General features: G+C 36.4%; 1 protein-coding gene across 1 annotated transcript in view; it reads right to left on the reverse strand.

The window, feature by feature from the left end:
• The window catches only part of tnk2b (tyrosine kinase, non-receptor, 2b), a 128,635-nt gene that overhangs the window by 89,795 nt on the left and 17,879 nt on the right, over positions 1-20,961 (reverse strand). The window contains exon 2 of the mRNA XM_042717816.1: positions 4,497-4,685. The gene's annotated coding sequence lies outside the window, so the exon portion shown is untranslated. The remainder of the gene's footprint in view (positions 1-4,496; positions 4,686-20,961) is intronic.

Here is a 20,961-nt window from a genome sequence, read left to right on the forward strand (position 1 = left end):
CGTTGTTGTCATTTACTCCCCCCACGTGATTCCTCATGAGAATAATGTGACCTGTGCTGACAAAACGAGTCACAAAAAGCAAGTAAAATAAAAAAAAATTAAAAAATTGGGGGAAAATGAAATTCTCCAGTAAAAGACCTTCAAAATGATTTATGATTTGTTGGAATTGGACAAAAAAAGTCACACCCATTTGAAGTCGATAGTGAAGTACTCCATCTTTTCTTATTATTAATTACTATATTAATAATCACAATACAGCTATTTTATTTTATTTTATCTTTGCTATTATAAATAAGAATAGATGCAAAAACTATTTTATATCTAAACTAAAGCATTCATGTACGAAAAACAATCAAATGTAAAAATAACTTGTTCATTATAAGTGTGTTCATTACAAATAAGTGTGTTCATTACAAATAAATTGATTATTAAAACTACAAAAGCAGTTCAATGAAGCGCAGCGAGTGATTCCCTCTTTTCTTTTATTGTTAGATTAACATTATGATAATGATACAGACATCCTATACTGTAATGCACGGATGTAATATAATGTTACACATCAGAAGTCTTCCCCCAACAGTCCCCTAAGCATTCACTTAAGACAGAGCAGATTATGTTTGCGTGAATTCTTAAATACCGCGGATCGCACGCCATCAGAAATGCTGTTATATGCATGCACTTCGGATGACAGTCAGCGCAAGAAGTGAGCGGAGAAAAGGTAATCCTTTCAGAAAATGTACAAATAAAGAAAAGCATTTTTTTTTTTTGCCTGTAGCTCAAAATAACCCGTGAGAATTTACACAAATTTTGCCAGCACGGGTCACATATGACGTCGTTAAACCATGGAGGAGTATCAAATTGTTGCAGTTTTAATGATGTACAGAACACAATGCCTCAGAAAATCTGATCTGCCTGTTTACATGACAGTCGAATTGGCACATATCTTATTTATATCCAATTTATTTCCACATATGAATGAGGCCTGAAACCGATCTTGAAATTTGAATGCATGCATTTTTTTCCCGTTTACACTGTCATAGAACAGATTCGTGCTGTGTCACATATGAGCAAAAAATCGGAATTGGGTCACATTTAACTGGCAGTGTAAACGAGGCCTTTGACAAAAGCAAATCTGCTGTGTATGTGGCGTGACACGACACGACAAATCTATGACAGTAAACTGATGCCCCATTCCATTTCTGACTAACTCCAGCGCTCTGACACAAAGAACAATTTCAAATATTCATAACTAAGAGAACTGTGAAAAAATAGTTTCCTCAAAAATATTAAGCAGCACAAATGTTTACAACATTGATAATAATCAGAAATGGTTACTGAGCAGCCAATCAGCATATTAGAATGATTTCTGAAGGATCACGTCACACTGAAGACTGGAGTAATGATGCTGAAAATTCAGCTTTGATTGAAAGCTGAAAGATTTTTGATTTTTGATTCAGCTGAGAGATATTTAAGGGAATCATATCAGCAATAAAATGTTAATGTCAATCTCTTTTATAACCAAACAATGTTTGAACATAACTGCCTTTAGCACTTCAAATAGGGCTGATTACTACACTGTAAAGATCTGAATTGTAAAGCGCTATAGAAATACTTGACCTGAAAATATGAGACAGTTTGACCATAGCCTCTGTGATTTATGCAGTTGTTAATGAAGACTGCTGTAGTTCAGATAACTGCCACCGGAGGCAGCAAAGCACTGAAACAAGGGTAAAACAAGCAAAAAGAAGCCCTCAGCTGTGAAGAGTTTTACAGGAAGTCAAGGAACTGGAAACTTTTTCCAGAAACTTCTCACAAATGTTAAGATGTAAAATAAAATGAATCTAACCAAATCTATATATTTTTATTTATCCATAAACAACATATTTATATCTATATAATATCTCACAGTTTACAATTTAGTATTTATGGATAGGAGGATTAATTTATAACAAGGTTTTAAAACGTGATTTGGTGTACTTTGCTATATGGGGAAAAAAGGTTTAACAGTTAAAATCTGGCCAATTCCATCACACCGCTGTTTCACACAGAATAAACATATATACTCACACCAGTGAAACACACTGAATCACATCTAAGCCTGTTTGTCCTAGAGTTGGGTGTCAACCAGGCACCTCTGATCACTGGAGACTGTCATTCTAAAAATAGATCCTCAGTAAGACTGAGCATTAGAGTGTGTTGCTCTAAAATCTCATTTCAAGCAAAACAAGGTTAAGTACATGAATAATATTCATATTTTTGACTAAGTTAACAGGCAAAAGTAGTGCAACTATGCGTGAGTGTTAAACATGATGAACTCATGGGCTCTGTGTTTACTCAACAGAGTTAAACCAGGTCCTTAAAGACACACCAAGTCAGGTGAGCAGACAGTCAGCTGACAGGAAGTAAGGGTGATAGAGACATAAAAGGAGAGAGACACAAAGTGAAAGACAAAACACAAGATTTTCAAGATGAAACTGAAAAATATTTTTTGTTAAGTTCTTGGTTTGTTTTTTGTTTTTTTTTTACTGTATGTTTTCAGTACTGCAACAGTGATTTTCTCTATGGTGCATAACCACACAGAAGGACAGCTTTTATGAATGGATTTTTGACTGTGTGGGTGGCTATTATTGGCATGCCATACTATATACGAAGTGACTGTGTGTGTGTGGGTGTGTGTGTGTGTGCTCTTCTGAAAACAGAGGTGTTCTCTGTAAGAGACCTGCACTATTGCATCATGTCCTGCTCTGTATTATATGGCACACAGTGGATAATCTTGTCATTCTGTAACCTGCTCTGTAATGCTCTGTTCTGTAATGACGCCGAACTACACATTGCAGAGAAGTGTGAGCTATTAAACATCTCAGCCCAGTTTTTGAATCCTCTGGCTGTTGTCCTCTGTCTTCAATTCCACAGTCCCAGTCTGCCAAGGACCACATTAGGAGCACTCCAGGAAGCCTTGTCACCACTGACATATGTCCTTGAGGTGCGAGTACTGTAAGTCGATGCTGGTCCATTTGAAGAAGTGGACAGAGAAACGGAGAGGGGGGTAGACATGGGCTACACACAGGAAGTGATAGTTAGAGGGGTTAAAATAACATAGTGCTCTAAGCTCCTTCCTAGTACCTCTACGAAGAGCCCCATGGTGGTCGGTCTTGGCTCTCCAGTCTCTCCAGGCATTCGCAACACCACTCCACAAGAAGCACGCTCGCAGCTATTTCGGCACACACAGACATACACTTCCTATGGAGGTAAAAATAGCCACACTTCCCCTGATGGGAGCTAAACCCCCAACCTCTGCAAGCCTCCCTTCTGTTCTGACAAATGCTCATACACATATTCTTATCAACAGTCAGAGCTGGTGTGAACTTGACTGACTGAGTTTACCACCTTGTTAAAAAAGGTACACTGAGACCACCAAATCAGAATTGAAAGCCTGACAAAAAGATTTCCTGGATACACAATTCCAGTAGCAAGCCGAGACATAAACTGCACAGCGTATGAATATAGTCACTAACACTCACACACACAAATGCATTTTTAAGCAGGTGTATGTCAGAACTGCTCCACCTCCAGATAAAAATCTAAAAGTGTTGGTAATGAACTCTTTAAAACCCTGTTCTAATTATAGAGCCGTTTGACTAAGATGGAAGCTGTGCAGAGCAGATAAGCGTACAGTAATTACATTTAGCCTGGGATAATTTCCTCCCAGCACATATTGCTGAATGCTGAACACACACACACAGATGTTTTCACTGAGTGCAACTTTTACCAGGCACTCAGACAGTCACACACATTTGTGCTGAGCTTAACTCAGCCCAAAACAGCACTGTGCAGTCTCTGTGGTGTTTTGAGAAAAAATAACTCTCATCAGTTAAATATCTGGGACTGACGTATTTGCCTCCTATTTATGAAGGAAACAGTTGAGCACAGTGTTTTTTGTATGACCCACAGTCACCATTAAGGCCTACAATAACATGACAAGTACAAATTTTAATCATGGACTTTAGTGTAGTTCATCTAAATCAGGTAATAGAGACAGATCTCAAAGCAACTACAGGGGCACAACATGAGGAGGCAGGTCTAGGCTGCGAACCACACAGAGGGTGCTTGATTCTGTATAACACGGACAACAGAGAGTCGAATGACGGAGTTCCAGGCACTAGAGCATACAGAGTAATAAGATACAGAGCGCTCACCTTGGTTGTCCATTTGCCCTCCATACAGCTAATGATGGATGGGACAAGGGTAGAAAGCCGTGTGGCATGTGTGTAGTGCAGTGATACATTTGCAAGAACACACGCGCATAGACACACAATAGTGTCTACTGCATATGCCCGCTCTCTCTCATAGCTTGAAATCAACTTTCAGCTTTCATTCAAAAACTTGCTAAAAAAGTAAACATACACATTCCGCTAGACAAAAAGACACTCTTCAACTCATTTTCAGGTACTAACACACCTTCATGATGACATGACCACAACGCAGTATGAACTTACCAGCTGTCTGATCCGTAGGAGGACTGTTGGTCACTTTAGTTTTATGGCCAGTGTGTGTTTGTGTGTGCGTTGCACAGCAAAGGTTCACATGCAGCATGCAGGCAGTCTGTCTGTGCAGTGGCTGACTTCACAGGCTGCTAAGTCCATCACACCATCGTGCACATCTCCATCCATTGGGATCCACTGCAACTGTAAAAAAATAAAAATGAAAATAATAATAATAATAATAATAATAATACATTTATATTGAAAATACATACAACATAATAAAAATATTACAGTATAAAACATACTGATATTGTTTCTGGAGGCTGCACCTAAACCAGGATTTATCATTTTTACCTACATACTGAAAAGTTAAGCTTTAACACTGAATCCAAGTACAACTGCAGATAGTTAAGTGGAACTGGAACAACACAGCAGCTCTTTCTCCCGAAGTCACCAGTCACCACCCTGAATGCCTCTGACATTGCTGTATGTATTTCATGTATTTATAAAGTACTCTTATAAAAAAGCCTGAATTGATCATATCACTCCTGCAGACTACTGATTGTACTCTGACGTCACTCTGAATGAATACACTTACACACCCACACACAGCTCAGGCCTGCTGGGAAGGAGTACAGCACTAAAAGACTCATAGCATTTAAAGTACATTTAAATGTGCTGCAATTATCCCACTGAGACGCCATACAGCAACTCTTTTTTTTATAACCTTGAAATACATTCTTCAGGACAACAAGCAACAAACTATTATGTCTGGCCTCAATAAGAATCCAATCTTCTATCAAACCTTAACTCAACATACCGGCAAGAACAAGTGAAAAAACTTGTACTTTGAATAACATATAGGACATACCTCCATTTGTTGCATACTGCATCTGGTAAGGACAGGTAAAGGACAAAAAGAGAAAATCATCCAAAGGTTGTTTTTTTCTTCTTCATTTCTATTACTTCTACCATTTCAAAAGACAGACTGGTTTCAATGGGCATTGTAAGCATTTTTTAATATCACTCCTTATCTAGCACTGAGATAGAGATACAGAGATTCCATGCAGGATATCCAATTTACATCATTAGCCTACACCACTCGTCAATCTTGTTTTTTTTTTTTGTTGAAATTAAAATTCTTGGCTAAAACCTGTGGTCTGATGCATGAAGCTAGCTGAACAAACTGAGTTTTAGTGTAGATTATGAGTCGACAACCAAACAATTTCAACCTGTATTAGATCAGGTTCAGCGGTTCTACAACGCTCGATAAACATTCCGTCAACTCAGCATTTGATCCAGAGTTTGTGATTAGTAACTTTGGAGCACGTACACCTGAAAATGTGACACATGCAACCAATCACACAGAGCAGCTAAAAGAAAACAACACACTAGCCTATATCAATGCAAATTAAATGAATTAAATAAATGAATGAACAATTGATTTAATCATATAGGTTCACAAAGAGAAAATAAACTTTGTAATTTTACAAGTTTTATTTTTAAAAGCTTATTTGTATGTATTTATTTATACACATAACAATAATGAATATTTTATATTAATTATACATTACTGAAATCCACGTAATATAATAATTAGCAAAAGATGGTCAATTTTGGCTGTAAAATTCTTTCACAGTAAACTCCTTTAATATGGAGCAAGAAATATAGGGGAGTGACTTTATTGCATTCTGTGTCAGTTTGCTCAGAGCTGTTGTGACCTCTAACCCAGAGTCAAACATGCTTCAGAGCAGTGTAGCCTAAGTTGCTATGGCAAAGAACACCGTTACAAAAAAAAACAACCTACCTAACCGAGCTTGAAAACATACTTTTCTACTCGACTAACAAGCTATGGACATTGAATGGCTTTCCTCAAATAAATGTAACCTTACATGACATGATTTATTGCCGTCTTTCCATAACTGAAAACTGATTAAGTGATTACATAAGACATGATACATTTCAGTAAGTTGTATTGTTTCTTTCATCATACTTTATTTTCTGATGTCCATTCACGTTTATTTAGTGCTAATACTAGAAGTAAAGAGAAAGAGATGATCTATTCTAGTGGTTGACCGATATTGTTTTTTTGACAGCCAATGCCGATGCTGATATCTTGGAAAGCAGGGGGGGCCGATAGCCGATATAATTCTTTTTTAAATTAATATTTAAGAAATTTGAAATCATTTGACAATGGATTAAAAAAATAAATGTGTAAAATAAACAAACCTATACTTTAGATGATGAAGTATTTTTTTTTACAAATGAATAAATATTTAATAAAAATTTAATTAAAAAGAAAGTAAACACTGTAACCAACAGGGCACTCAGTATTCTGGAAGTTTGTGTGCATTGGGAATCATATTTTTAAAATAAAGCAAGGGTAACACTCATTTTACATATAGCACACAGAGAAAATTACATGAATATGACAGTGGGCAAATGCATAAAGCACAGCATAATTTGAAATCATGAGTTTAAAGTTTTAAGCATTCAATTCACACGGACCAACCATCACACACAGAACACGCAATCATGCTGGATAAATGCGTATTTGCTTAATGCTGATGGCAAACGAGAAGGTATTATAATTAGAGGTCGACCGATATATCGGTCGGCCGATATATCGGGCCGATATTTGTCATTTTTTAATATATCGGCATCGGCCGATATCAGTGTTTAGTAATAGCGCCGATTTAAATTCAGGCACGTCGGCGGGCAGCCCCGTGTTATTGGTGCGGTGGAAAGTGCTGCTGCCGCATGTGAAGGACCCCAAGCCAAAACTTTTGGAAGATTCAACAACAGTCCTGGGAGATAAAGGTAGTCAGATAATTTCACTCTGTAAATGGGGTGGAGAAGGTGGCAGCTCTCACAAACACTGCAGCGTGATTAAACTTGTGCCGGTATTCGGTAATGCGATATATCGCGGTAATGAATATGCACGATATTGTTATCGTGGGCACTTCTAAATACCGTGAATAATTATATATTACAAATTATTCAGAATTTGTAATGCATTTTAAGAATACTTTTCCCATCAACCGGTCAAAATGCACAACACCGCTGTATGCTGCTTGAAAGAATGTGTGCGCGATGTAAACAAGCACGTAAGAGAAGCACATGGGGGAACACGTGAGAGACGTGCTGAATGAAAGCACATTCACTCTCTGACAGCAGATGGCGCTAAAATGCAGCCCTTACCCTGTAAACCCTATAAATAAAGCAGCTGCTACTTTCTGGATTTTGTTATGGTGTTCATCACAGAGCCAAATACTTAAATATTTAGACTCAATAGGCTATTTATTTTCAAACGTTTTTTTTTTTTTTTAATCTGGACTAAAACATGCCCTAGATATTGTTTGAAAGTGTTTTGATTCTTTATTGTTCATTCACACTTTAACTTAGGGCTTCTTTAGTTAAACTGCCAATGAAAAATTCTTCTGAACATTCATTAATCTTAGGTATTCCAATATTTAATAACACATTGTTAAAATTGTTAAAATTTAATAACAAATTGTTAAAGTTGCAACTTTATTTAATGAGCTAACATGAACTAAGACTTGTTTTTTTTTTGTTTTTTTTAACAAAGATTAATAACTTCTATAGCAAATGTAGCTATTGCTCATTGTTTAGCTGTGCATTTATTGAATGAGCACTATGCAATGTCCAAACTGATTACACTATTTTTTATGTATTGCACTGTATTTTATGTAAAATCATTTTCTATTTTTAAACTTTCTTAAATTCTTTTTAAGCTCAATTTTTAAATCATTTTCAAAGTTCTTAAATTGCTTGTTTTATTTTTGTGGTTATTTTTCTTCATGATTTTTTTTTTACTTTCTTTTATGTAAAGCACTTTGAATAAAACTTTTAACTTTATATATTTTTTCTGTATTGCTTTATTGTATTTAAATGTTCAGTTATTTTTGTTATAAGAAAAAAGTTATTTAACCTGTTGAAACTGTATTATGACCACTTTTTTGAAACGAATTTTCAATACCGTGATAATACCGTATACCGTGACAAAAGCATTATCAATTAATCGCAACAGAAAAATTTGATACCGGCATATCCCTAAGCGTGATTGAGGGCTATGTTACTCCGCCCCGCTCACAGACAGCACCGTGCTCGGAGAGACAGCTGTCCTGGAGCAGCACAGAACGGTGAATGACATTTGTTCGGAAGCATGGTTTGATGCAGACAATAGCCAGGTTTCCATCCAACTCATTTGCATTTAGGGATGTCAATATTTGATCATTTCCATGATCGATCGTCGTTTAAATAAACAATCAATGAATAAGCTTAATACTGCAAAATGCGTCTGCAGCGGTATTATTATGTGCAAAAGCCACTCGGAAAAAAAGCTTTCTCACCCCCGAATTAAAGGGGTTTTTAGTCTGAATAAAATGCTAGTAGCAGGACTGTAAAATGAATATGTGATTATGATCATTTGATAAAATGAAGGGAGCGCGCTGTACGTTTGAGATCATTTTACTTTGTTGACTGTTTTCCGTCAAGGAGACCGCTGAATGCGCCTCTTTAAATGGTTTCGTGTGGTGCTCGTTTTTTGTATTTTAAAACACAATTGCAATGTTTTCAAATGACACTATAGTATTAAAAATAAAATTATCCCAAACGTAACTGTGGCGCATGTGGCTGTGCTGCGCAGTCAGTGAACCGCTTTTTTCACATTAAACATTTTATGCGAGTATTAATGAACAATACTTTATTTGATCCTGTTCTGCAAAATGTTCGATTTTTAATTTTTGCATTCCGGTAGGCATATTTGTTTTAAAAAATCCTGCATTTACAGTGCATTAGATCGTGACAGTGGGTGTGTGCGTGCAGACAAGGACGAGCGATCGCGGGTTTGGCTAGATGTATTTGGAGGTTGTTGCTCACGTCTCGTTCTGCACATATCCAAATGTTTCCATATTCGCAATGTATCTGAATGTTAAACTATAATATTTTTTATTTTTTTGATGTAAACTAGACGGAAAAGATCATCCTCTTCACATGAGCAAAAATGTCCTTGGCATAACAGCAGAGTGGACCGGTATACTACGGTCTATTTAAACTGACCATTGTAACCTTTTATATGTTTGGTTGACTGTACTTAATCTTAATAATGAACAGACTGCGATGTAAGTTTGAAGTTAGAATGCACTTTAGATGTTCTGTGTCATTTATACCAAACACAAATGTTGCTGGTTGCTAGTGTGTTTGCAGCACTACTATTATTTATTTTTTATATATATTATTTTTTATATTTTTTAAGTTTAATTGATTTTTATTTATAAAATATTATTTCTTTTATTTAAATGTATATTTAAGTTTACATTTATGTTCCAACAAACTTGAAAAATTCTGCTTGATAAATGCTCTAAAACTTTTATGTAAATGATTGACTTTTATATATATATTACCTGTTTTATATATTTAATACTTGGTCAGTTTATTGATTTGTTTGGTTAACTTTAGATATTTTTTTATTTATTTGTAATACCGTGCAGTGCACAAAATTAAGATTCGAGAGATGGTTCAAGTCAGTGCTCAATAAATGATACGTTTAGAAATGTTGTGCATCCACTTATTATTAGTGTGACATTTTAGCATGCAAATGAGGGGGAAAACTTCAAGATATCGGCCCTAAAAATCGGCAGCACATATCGGACATCGGCTGACCCTGACCTCTAAACATCGGCATCGGCATCGGCTATAGAAAAACCCATATCAGTCGATCTCTAATTATAATGTTTGCCTTTCTATTACTAATAATATAAAAGTAATCGTTATAATACTTTTTGTATAGATTAATTCCTTTGTTTAATCATTCTATCTGATTATTAGACAGACTTCTATCTATATTAGACAGAACTGTTAATGACAACAGCGAACAAGAGGGAGAATGTGAGCACTGTGCACTCAGGCGCAGCCTTTCTCAGCGCTGTCAAAATAAATGTCCCACCTCGAGCACATTGGGCAATCAGAAAAACTCATCAGCTGATGCCGATATTTGAAAAATGCCAAATATCGGCCGAGGCAATATATCGTCAACCACTAATCTGTTCACTCACGGCTGCCCTTAACATCTTATTGCCATTTGAACTTGAACTGCTGATTGAAACCACTTGAGTTGACTTTGTTTCATATTTAAAATAAGTAGAAATTATATTACAATTATTGGGTGGAAAACATGCTACAAATAATGTTTAGTGAGGTTTTGTGCGCACATCAACTAAAAACATTATAGACTAAAAGACTTATTCTTGATGAAGGGCTTAAAACTCATGACAAATCAACTTAAATAAGCACACGGAAATCCAGATATTATTCACAGAAATATCAGAACACACAACACATCAAACACGTTGAAAAAAAGATATTACACTTACTCACATGAAATTGCAATACTATTTCCTACGCAATGACATTAGCCACTCATAAGCAAAATGCACATAAACAACGGATGCATGGAATACTCTCCAAAATGGTGCTAGGGTGACGCTGAAGAGGAAAATTGTGAAAGAAAAAAAAAGATAAAGTGACGTGACATACAGCCAAGTATGGTGACCCATACTCTGAATTTTTGCTCTGCATTTAACCCATCCAAAGGGCACACACAGCAGTGAACACACACCATGATGAACACATACCCGGAACAGTGGGCAGCCATTTATGCTGCGGCGCACGAGGGGGGAAGAAGGGGGTTCGGTGCCTTGCTCGAGGGCACCTCAGTCGTGGTATTGAGGGTGAAGAGAGTGCAGTACATTCACTCCCCACACCCACCATTCCTGCCGGCCTGCGATTCGAACGTGCAACCTTTGGATTGCGAGTCTGACTCTCTAACCATTAGGCCACGACTTCCCCCGTCTTTGTTGAAGAAAGACATTATTTTAATTTTTTTACACAACAAAAAGTATTCTCGTAGCTTCATAAAATTATGGTTGAATCTAGGCATGGGCCGGTATGAGATTCTGACGGTATGATAACCTTAGATTAAAATATCACGGTTTCACAGTATCACGGTATTGTGATTACAGCTATTTTTAAATGTCTGGGTAAAAAAATAATAATAATAATTTTTTTCACTGAACACAATACATTTTATTTTTAAGAAACATATAGAACATTTTGGAACAGTAAACATGTCAGGCTAAATAATTAAAATAAATAATTAAATTCTTCTTAATTAACTGCAGTCACTTAAGTGAGCCTAAACCTGCAGCTCAACAACAATCAGCACATAAATAAATTATTTTCTGTAAAAAATAAATAAATAAATAAAAAATCCCTATAAATGAAAAAAATGCAGTCACTTCAGTGAGCCTAAACCTGCATTTTTTAAATATTGGCATCAGCCGATAAGTTTTTGTGATGAAGATCTGGAATTCATGGCAGCTTTCATTGGCCAAGGCCCGCCCATGAGGCCGTTTGACCGACATGTCAAACAACCAATCACAGTTCGTTTCGTTCAGCGTCACATTTCGGGGCGCGGAAATGTCCCCAAAATAACAGACCAGTGTGTAAAACTCTCAGACACATTTTAAAGATTCTATGCCGCAAACTTTAAATATTTCACATACTTTTGAAAATCCAGCGTTTAGCTGATCCTGATAAACGCTCGTCGTCAGTTGTAAATACGGTGGCTTTCTTCTTTCCAGGCAGAACGTTAAAGAACGCGACACACACGTCTCAAGGAAATCCTGTAGAATTCAACCAATCCGATGATGACTTCAACATTACTGAAGTGTTTCCACTTTTGTATCCCATATGCATCAGACGGTTAGCCAACAGTCCATGGCGTGACGTCTGAGGCTGAGACCAAGTTCTGCCTAATAGAGAATTGGAATCTATGTCACACCGTATTGGATTCCGCCAAGTTTTAGGTCATGCTCAGGAGCACACAGTGTAAACACACACAAATCACCACAGAAAAAGACCGTTTACCAATAATATTTTTTTGAAAACCATCTTACATACTCCAAGAATATAACTGACTAATATGTAAATCTCTTTAAATAAAAAAAAATAAAAAAATCTCTGTGGTTTGTATGAGAGGCTGCAAATATTCATTACTCATTCTTCTTCACTACACAGTGGTACTGATATAGGCTAACTGCTAAAACACTTTGGCTAGAGAAGCAAAACCATGGCTATTTTTTAAAGGGGAGAATAAATAGCTAGATCTCAAACAGTGGATCATTTATCATTGATATATATCTTCATTTTGCCCAGTAAAACTGTTCAGTGTAAAGAATTAAAGAGCACCTATCATGGAATTTTGAAAATTTACCTTTCATGTAGTGTGTAACATAGATCTAAGTGAACAAAAAACATCCTGCAAAGTTTGAAATATGACAGTGCACCATATATAAAGTTATTGTCTTTCAAAAGTAAGAGTCGACTCTGAGTCATTTTTATGAATCGTTAGAAGACCGAAGCTTTTTCTCTGACTAGATGACGTCAACTTGTCAAGTTATTTGAATACGATACCCCACTTATTGCGCTCCAAGAGACGCCAGTGAAAACTAGAAAACATCATGGCGACGAGACGCTGTGTTCTGAAGTGCGACTCAAAAGCAAATTTTTTTTTTTTTTTTTTTTTTTTCATCTGCCCAAGGATGAGCATTTGAAGACTAAGTGGCTACAATTCATATATACAACTGTACCACAGAAGTATAGTCCGAGCCTTGTGCTTTGTTCACGCCATTTTGAAGACGATTGCTTTACCAACTTAAATGCAATCAAACTTGGATTCGCGAGCCGGCTGATATTGAAGGAAGGTTCAGTTCCAAGTGTATTTGCATCAGCTTCCTCCTCCGTATCACAATCTGTAAGTGTTATTAATAATTGTTGCTTTTACGTTTTATGTAGCATGCTTAATAATTGTTTGGTTTGTTGTGTAATCACCGTTTAGCTTCTAGGTCTTCAATGACAACTGTATTGAGATATGTGAATTGTTTGTCGTTGTGTTGTCTGATCAGTATTTTAAAGTTGCAAATTATTTCTGTGTAGTTGTAGCCCCAGTTAAATAACTATTACTATGTTAATTTTTTTATATATGCTTTCTATCTTTTCAAAGTACATATAATGTGTTTCCAGGTAAAAGCACAATATTACTGTCTTACTGAAGTAGTTCTAAAAATTTCGCAGTGAACCTAAGAATATGTCGATTATTGTAGACTGACGTCGTACTAATTACTTTGTTTAATAATAAAGAATGTAGTGTAGCACACAGACTTTATAATAATTGTGAAACTGCTGTTTATTGTGCTGCACTGGCAGTTACAGGGTTAATGCGGGGAGAGATGAGTGATTTCGGCTGGTGCTCCTGTGAGCGTCTTTTGTCTGTCGTTCTTCAAACATTACAGTAGACACCTTATTTGGTTTACAAACTGTATTGTTTAATCAGTTAGTCACGTTAGCACTCGGCTAACGTATCCACCTAGTGTTCACAGTTTTAGCAGCTAAACTTTAGCTGTGGGCACGATTCGCTTGCATAAGTGTTTTGTATTTTATGTCATTGTAAGAACGGATTGATTATATTATTGTTTTATGTAAAGGTACTTTGTCAATGGTAGTGCTGGCTAACTGGCTCAAGGACTCCATCTCTGTGCCAATCACAACAGGTTTGGCCAGCTGACCAATCAGAGCAGAGTAGGCTTGAGGAAGGGAGGGGCTTGCTCCGAACTTGCTTGAAACGAATCATTTCCTAATCATTGGCAAATGACTCTAATATTAAATGTATATTCTGAGAAAATTACAATGTTTTCTGATCTTAGATGCATTTAAACCTGTTGTAGGGCACTCCAACACAATATTAGGACACTTTAAAATACCATATGACCTGCTCTTTAAGCCAGAGGTTACAGAGCTTACTAGAAACTGCTTTAAAACTGTGTGTATTGTGGATGCTATGCAAGTAAATATCTTGACTTGAATGAATCAAGGTGAAGATTCTTACTATTAGAGATGCCGAATAATGATGCAAGCGGTCAAATAAATGAATAAATGAAACTTAATCCTTATAAACAAGTGGCCGGGTATCAACGAGCTGCCGCAAGATAACGTTTCTATGCATGATTTTCTTCTATTTTTTGTGTGAGGGCTAAACACTGTATATAATAAATCTACAGAGATCAATTATTAAAGGTGTCATGACATGGGTTTTTTTTATTTTATTATTATGGTCCCCTAGGTGCAATTATAGTATTACTACAGTTTTTTTTTTTAAAAACTTTTAAAATGTAGTGAATTATGACATTTTCCCACCCTGTTTCTCATCCTTTGATTCAAACAGTCTGTTTTTTGGGTTGTTTTCCCCCTTTAAGAGTTCAGTGTTAACGCCCGCTGTTATGATTGGCTAACGACAGTGCCTATGGATCAATTATTAACACCCCCAGCCAGAACATTTGCGGATTGAGCGTAACTGTTTAGTAGCGGGTGATGCATTCGAAGCGATGGCTCTTGCAATGATAAAAGCTTATATGTTTGAGCACATCTGCGTGGCATTGTAATTTTCCTGTACACAGACCCACTCGCTGTCCGTCGACTGAACACTTGTGAGGTGCGCGGCGCGACAACGATACGAAATAAGCGTAGTTGTCTTGTGCTGGAGGCGGTCATATGCAAATGGTTGGAACCTCACTTTGGACCGTGACGTCACTTCTTACCATGGATCCAGAACGAGCTGTATTTAGAGCTTGATTAAATAAATGGCTCGTTTATAATGGGGAGGGCGTCTTAAGCTATGAAACTTGCAGGACGTTTTAATGGTACAAAGACCTCTTATATTCCAAAAGATCAAGGCAAATTTGGTTTCTCATTTCATGACCCCTTTAAGACACATCTAATTTGAGTTATTTACCATACCGAGTTTAAGTTTAACTTCCATCCGAGTTCCGTAGTAAATGTAGACATTTTATATTATTATATGTTTATATGATTCATCTTAAGATCTCGTTGGAATTATTAACGATTACTGTATCAAAAAAAGCACGTTTTCAAACTGGCCGGGCTATGGTAAACCATGTAAAGTGAGCCTTAACCACTCAAATGCGATCTTAAGTAGAATAACATAAACATTAAATAAAATCAATCAATCAATATCAATCAAACAATTGCTTTTACAGTATATTATTAGTAACAGAAAGGCAAACATAATACTTTCTCATTTGCGTCAGCATTCAGCAAATACGCATATCATTTAAACAAACCTTTAAATGACTAATGAAAATTTTATTTCACAAACCTTGCAGACTTAGTCGAATCCAGCTGTGAGATATTGTGAAGTGTGGGTAGTAAGAGCTGGGTAGTAACGGATTACATGTAATCTGAATTACGTAATCAGATTCCAAAACTCAAGTACTTGTAATTAGAGTAAACTACTTTTTAAAATACTCGTAATCAGACTACAGTTACTTTTTTATGGATTACATGATTACATATTATTTACACAATGGTAATAAATTGTTCACAATTCATTGATTCTCCTAAATTTCCATTTTTTAACCTTTATATTTTTTCCTAATAAACCAGCCGCTTATATACGTTCATGATTCTTCGAGTTTTTCCGGCGGAGAGGGGGAGGGGTGTCAGATCGCGCTCAGAAGAAATCAGCAAGATAATGGAATATGGAGGGGAACGCGGCCTTTAATCACTGGATGTACCGACATTATTTCATTTTTAAAGAAAGACACAGAAAAAATGTCACTGTTCAGTGTAAACTCTGCCTACCAAGGATTAATTGGCTGTCCACGGCATCGGATTCAACGTCGAATCTAAAGAAACATTTACAGGTAACGTTAAGATGATTTTTCTCAGCATTATATCTAATTAACACACTATTTTTTTAATTATTGATTTGTGGGTCTTAACTGTCGCCACTTCTTTGGCATGAGTTGGTTCATCAAACGTATTTGTATTTGCAATTTAATTCACGCCTGCATCAAACCGATTAACTTTTTCACGGTAAAGTTAGTTTTAGTTTCGTAAATTGGTTTTGTTCTTCACTTTCAGACATGTACATGAATGCGCCTTACATTTTAAGACCGTATTTGTGGCATTGATTGACAAATATAACTGGTCTTATCTATTAACACGAGGGGAAGGAGACTGTAACGGCGAAATTGCTTGCACCTCCATTAATTCTAGAAACTCTCCCACAGGAAATGCATAGGGCTCAATAGTGCAAATATTTCATTCGCATTTGAGACTAAAATATATGTGTGCAAACTGTAAAATGTATTTAGTATCACACTAAATCTGGGGATGGAAAAACAGGAACCACGAAAGAGGAGGTTATGTAATACCTAATAGGGATGCACCGGTTGACCGGCCATAAATCGGTTTGTGGTCTTTTTTTCTGCCGATTTTTCCGGAAGTGCGCCCACGTGCACAGACTACATTGTAATCATTCACTATCATGTCAGTTGTGTGGAAGTATTTCGAAATCTGTGCGCAGGACACGGGCAGCCATTCAGCGTTGGAAGTGCAGAGCTACACGTCTGAGGCACCGATAGCAGGAAGCGAACAGCCGACTGCACAAAATAAGAGTCCCTTTCCTGTGTTCACTGAAGCTGCGCGAGCGTACTGTACCTGTCCGCGCCCTGCACAAGCGTAGACAATGCAGGGACAAAACTGAAATCATTTTTTGTTTTTTTGTAAAGTAGAACTTGCATACATATTTGAAAAGCCAGAAGTAAACGTCAGTTCTGTATAGGATGATTATTTTTATTTTACCTTAAAATTACATCGACTTAATTTGATTTAAAAATCACCTGCTGTAGCACACTGTTGCATTCATCCAATTAAAAAAATTAGGGTAATGATTCACATCTATATATATATATATATATATTTATATATTTTTTTTTTTTTTTTTTTTTTTTTTTTTTTTTTTTTACTTCAGCCAATAGTTATTTATTTTTCATTGGCTCAAGTAAAAAAAAAATATAGATGTGAATCATTACCCTGTTTTTTTTTTAATTGGACGAATTAAATACTTTGCATCTTTGTTTTATTCGCACCAACATTATTTGATTTTAACATTTTCGAATCATTTATTTAGTCTCACTGGTAAAGACCTTTTTTTAATTTAAAACCAAATGTAAAAACTACAACAAATACTGAATGCTGATTAAGAAACATCTTATTGAATGTGTGTTGATTGTGTTGTTTGGATTGTAGAACTATGCAGTTGTTGCCTTTAATTTCACATGGTTACAGTTAATGTTTTCATTTAAGGCCAGTTCTATGTAGTTTCAACCCAATTCAAAAACAAAAGCTAAATGCTGATGTCTGTACCATCTATGTTTGTATTGAATGTAGGCTACTTACTGTGCAGTTACTGCCGTTAATTTCAGATGGTTACGGTTATTGTTTTCATTTATTGTTAAATACCAAATAAACATCTTGTTTATGCATACTTTCCTTCTTTCTTGTTTGTTGTTTAAAGAAAAAGAAAAATCGGAAATCGGTATCGGAATCGGAATCGGCCAGTTTACTTGTAAAAAATCGGTATCGGAATCGGCCATGAAAAATCTTGATCATGCATCCCTAATACCTAATGCTATTATTAAACTCAAAAGGTAATGTTAAATGATTGCCTAAGATAAATGTGAGCGCTTCACATTTCAATGTCAAAAGGCCGATCTGTTGCAAATTCTCGCTGTTTCAGAGCAGGCCACATCAATGAATAGTCCACGTTTATGGCAAGTGACTATTGATGAATTATGACAATGTTTTCTTTATAGTGTTTAGATTTTAATATGTTGTAAATGGTTGAAACGGTGCATAATTAATATCCCTCTCTGTTTAAATGAGCAGACATTTCAAAATACGAGTCTTCTGAACTTTTTTTTTTTTTTCGTATTAGAAAAGCCCTCAGGTATGTGATACCGTGGGCATTGAATACTCAAAGTTGGAGGGCGAATTTAACGTCAAACTTCAGGGGATACTTCAAGTAAATATTTTAGGTCTAAGGGGTCCAAAAAAGTTTGAATCATTGGTTTGATAATTGTTTAGGCTGTTCCATCATAATTATGTAAGTTACTAAACAGTGCTAATGTAGCTGTGAAATATTTATCATATCTAGTGACCTTTGCTAATTGACAATTCAAGAAGTCTATATAAAAAAAAAAATCTAACCTGGATGGAAAACTTAAATCCATATCGCTTAAAAAATGTTAATAAAAACATGTTTTATTACCATTAAGTGTAACTCAGTATTTTATTTCACTCAGTAACAGATAAATGGACAATAATATTCTCGGTGTTTTGATAAAATAAGATTTCTTAAATGCATTTTCTGTATCCTACAGAGGAACCATGCTTTGCAGTACAGGAGGCGCGCAAACCTGGATGAGCCGTCTGTGTCAGGAACAAGCACTTCCAGAGATGTGCAAACTGAAGGACCTTCTGAGCCAAAACAAGCTAAACTGGAGCATACAGATATATGTATGCATCACACCACACAGTCAAAAATGAATTCCTTGATTTTCAAGTTTGTTGTGGAGGATGTACAATCATTTTCAGTTCTTGAACAACCAGCATTCAGGAAGTTAATTGAAACTTTAAGTGGAGGGAAAAGGGTCATGAGTAGGAAGACGTTTGTTGCCAGATTTGAAGCAGCATATGATCGGATGAAGGATGATCTGAAAGCAAAACTTGACACAGTGCAGTCAGTATGTACAACTGCTGATTTATGGTCATCGCACAACAGAAGCTATTTTGGAATGACTTGTCACTGGCTTGAAGACAATCTTGAGAGAAGGTCTGTTGCTCTTGTCTGTACACAAATCCGTGGCAGACACACTTATGAAACGGTTGCTGCTAAAATTCAAGAAATTCATGCTTCCTGCAACATTCAATACAAAGTTCGGGCCACTGTCACTGATAACGGAAGCAATTTTGTGAAAGCATTCAAAGAGTTCTAATCTGGCAAAGACTGTAAAGTAGTGGAAAGTCATTTTGAGGATTTAGGCAGTATTCTTTGTGAGGAAGAAATGGGAGGAGAATTAAGTTATTTTCTACCACCCCACCAACGGTGTGCTGCTCACACATTGAACTTGATTGCTTCAAAAGATCTAGTGGAGGCCATCTCCAAGGTTCCTGTAGGCAGATTACACAATAGTGCAGTTGCAAAATGTGCAGCATTATGGAACAAAGCCCATCACTCTACTGTCGCTGCTGATGCAGTCTTGTCCATTGCAAACATGAAACTTCTTGTTCCTTGTGTGACTCGATGGACCTCTAAATATTTAGCTGTTCAAAAGGTAGTGTCACTCACTGATTCCCAGCGTACAGAATAAACAGACTTGTTGAATGTCCCACATCTGATGTCCCATGAAGTAACATATCTCAAAGAATATGTTGATGTGTTGAAACCAGTGGCTACTGCACTTGACATTTTGCAGGGAGAACAAAAGTGTTACCTTGGCATTGTGATACCCACATTGTTAACACTGAAAAGAAAGCTCTAGGAGAAGATTTCAAATACACAGTTTTTCTCTGAGATCATTGACACAACTGTCAAGGCAGTTGACTCACGCTTCAAGCAGCTGTTTGATAGTGTTGATGCAAAATTAGCCACAATGACAGTTCCACAATTCAGACTATGGTGGTTGCCAGAAAGTGAACGGGAACATCTACGAGCAAAGCTAATAGATGAGGTTTCACAGTTATATCATCATACTGAAGTTCCTGCTCCATCTGACAACACTGGAGAAACTGCCAATGAGGAAGAATTATTTTCATATGGACCTCAAAGGTCTGGCAGAGATGGACAACAGGAAGCAGTAGAAGAGGTACAAAAGTACCTTGATGGCACAAACAAGGAGCTGACATGCCTAAATGAATTTCCCGGAGTGAAAAAAATATTCATCAAATTTAACACTACTCTGCTGTCAAGTGCCCCAGTTGAGCGACTGTTTAGCCATGGTGGCAATATCCTAACAGCAAAGAGTAGTCGTCTTTCAGATGAACATTTTGAGGAGGTGCTACTTTTGTGTTACAACAGTAACATTTGCACTTCAGCTTTCAAAAAGAGTATGAACTATACTTAAAGGTAAAGAGAAGATTCTATTGTGTTTCTCGCATCACAGACTGTCAGGCTTCAGTGGAATGTCAAAAAGATACTGTAATTTTTCATCTCAGCTGGGCCTTTGATATGCTTCATTTAAAAGCAGGGGACTCAACTTTTTTCATCTGGCACTTTTAAGCAGCAAGGTCTATGAAGAGTTTCTCGTGTTTTGGGGTGACATCTTTGACCTACTGTGGCAATGGTTTTGCTGTAAATATCTTGTACTTTAATATACTTTTTTGTAATGTTACTCTTGTTTGATTTGTTTTTCATTGTTACTTTCATATGCACTTCAGGTGTTCTGGGGTGAAATCTTTGACCTAGCAAAGTTAGTGCTGGGAATTTCATGTTCTTTAATATATTTTTTGTAATGTTGATTTTTCTTCGTTGTTA

Source organism: Cyprinus carpio, chromosome B2, assembly GCF_018340385.1.
Source record: "Cyprinus carpio isolate SPL01 chromosome B2, ASM1834038v1, whole genome shotgun sequence".
In the NCBI taxonomy this organism is placed as follows: Eukaryota; Metazoa; Chordata; class Actinopteri; order Cypriniformes; family Cyprinidae; genus Cyprinus; species Cyprinus carpio.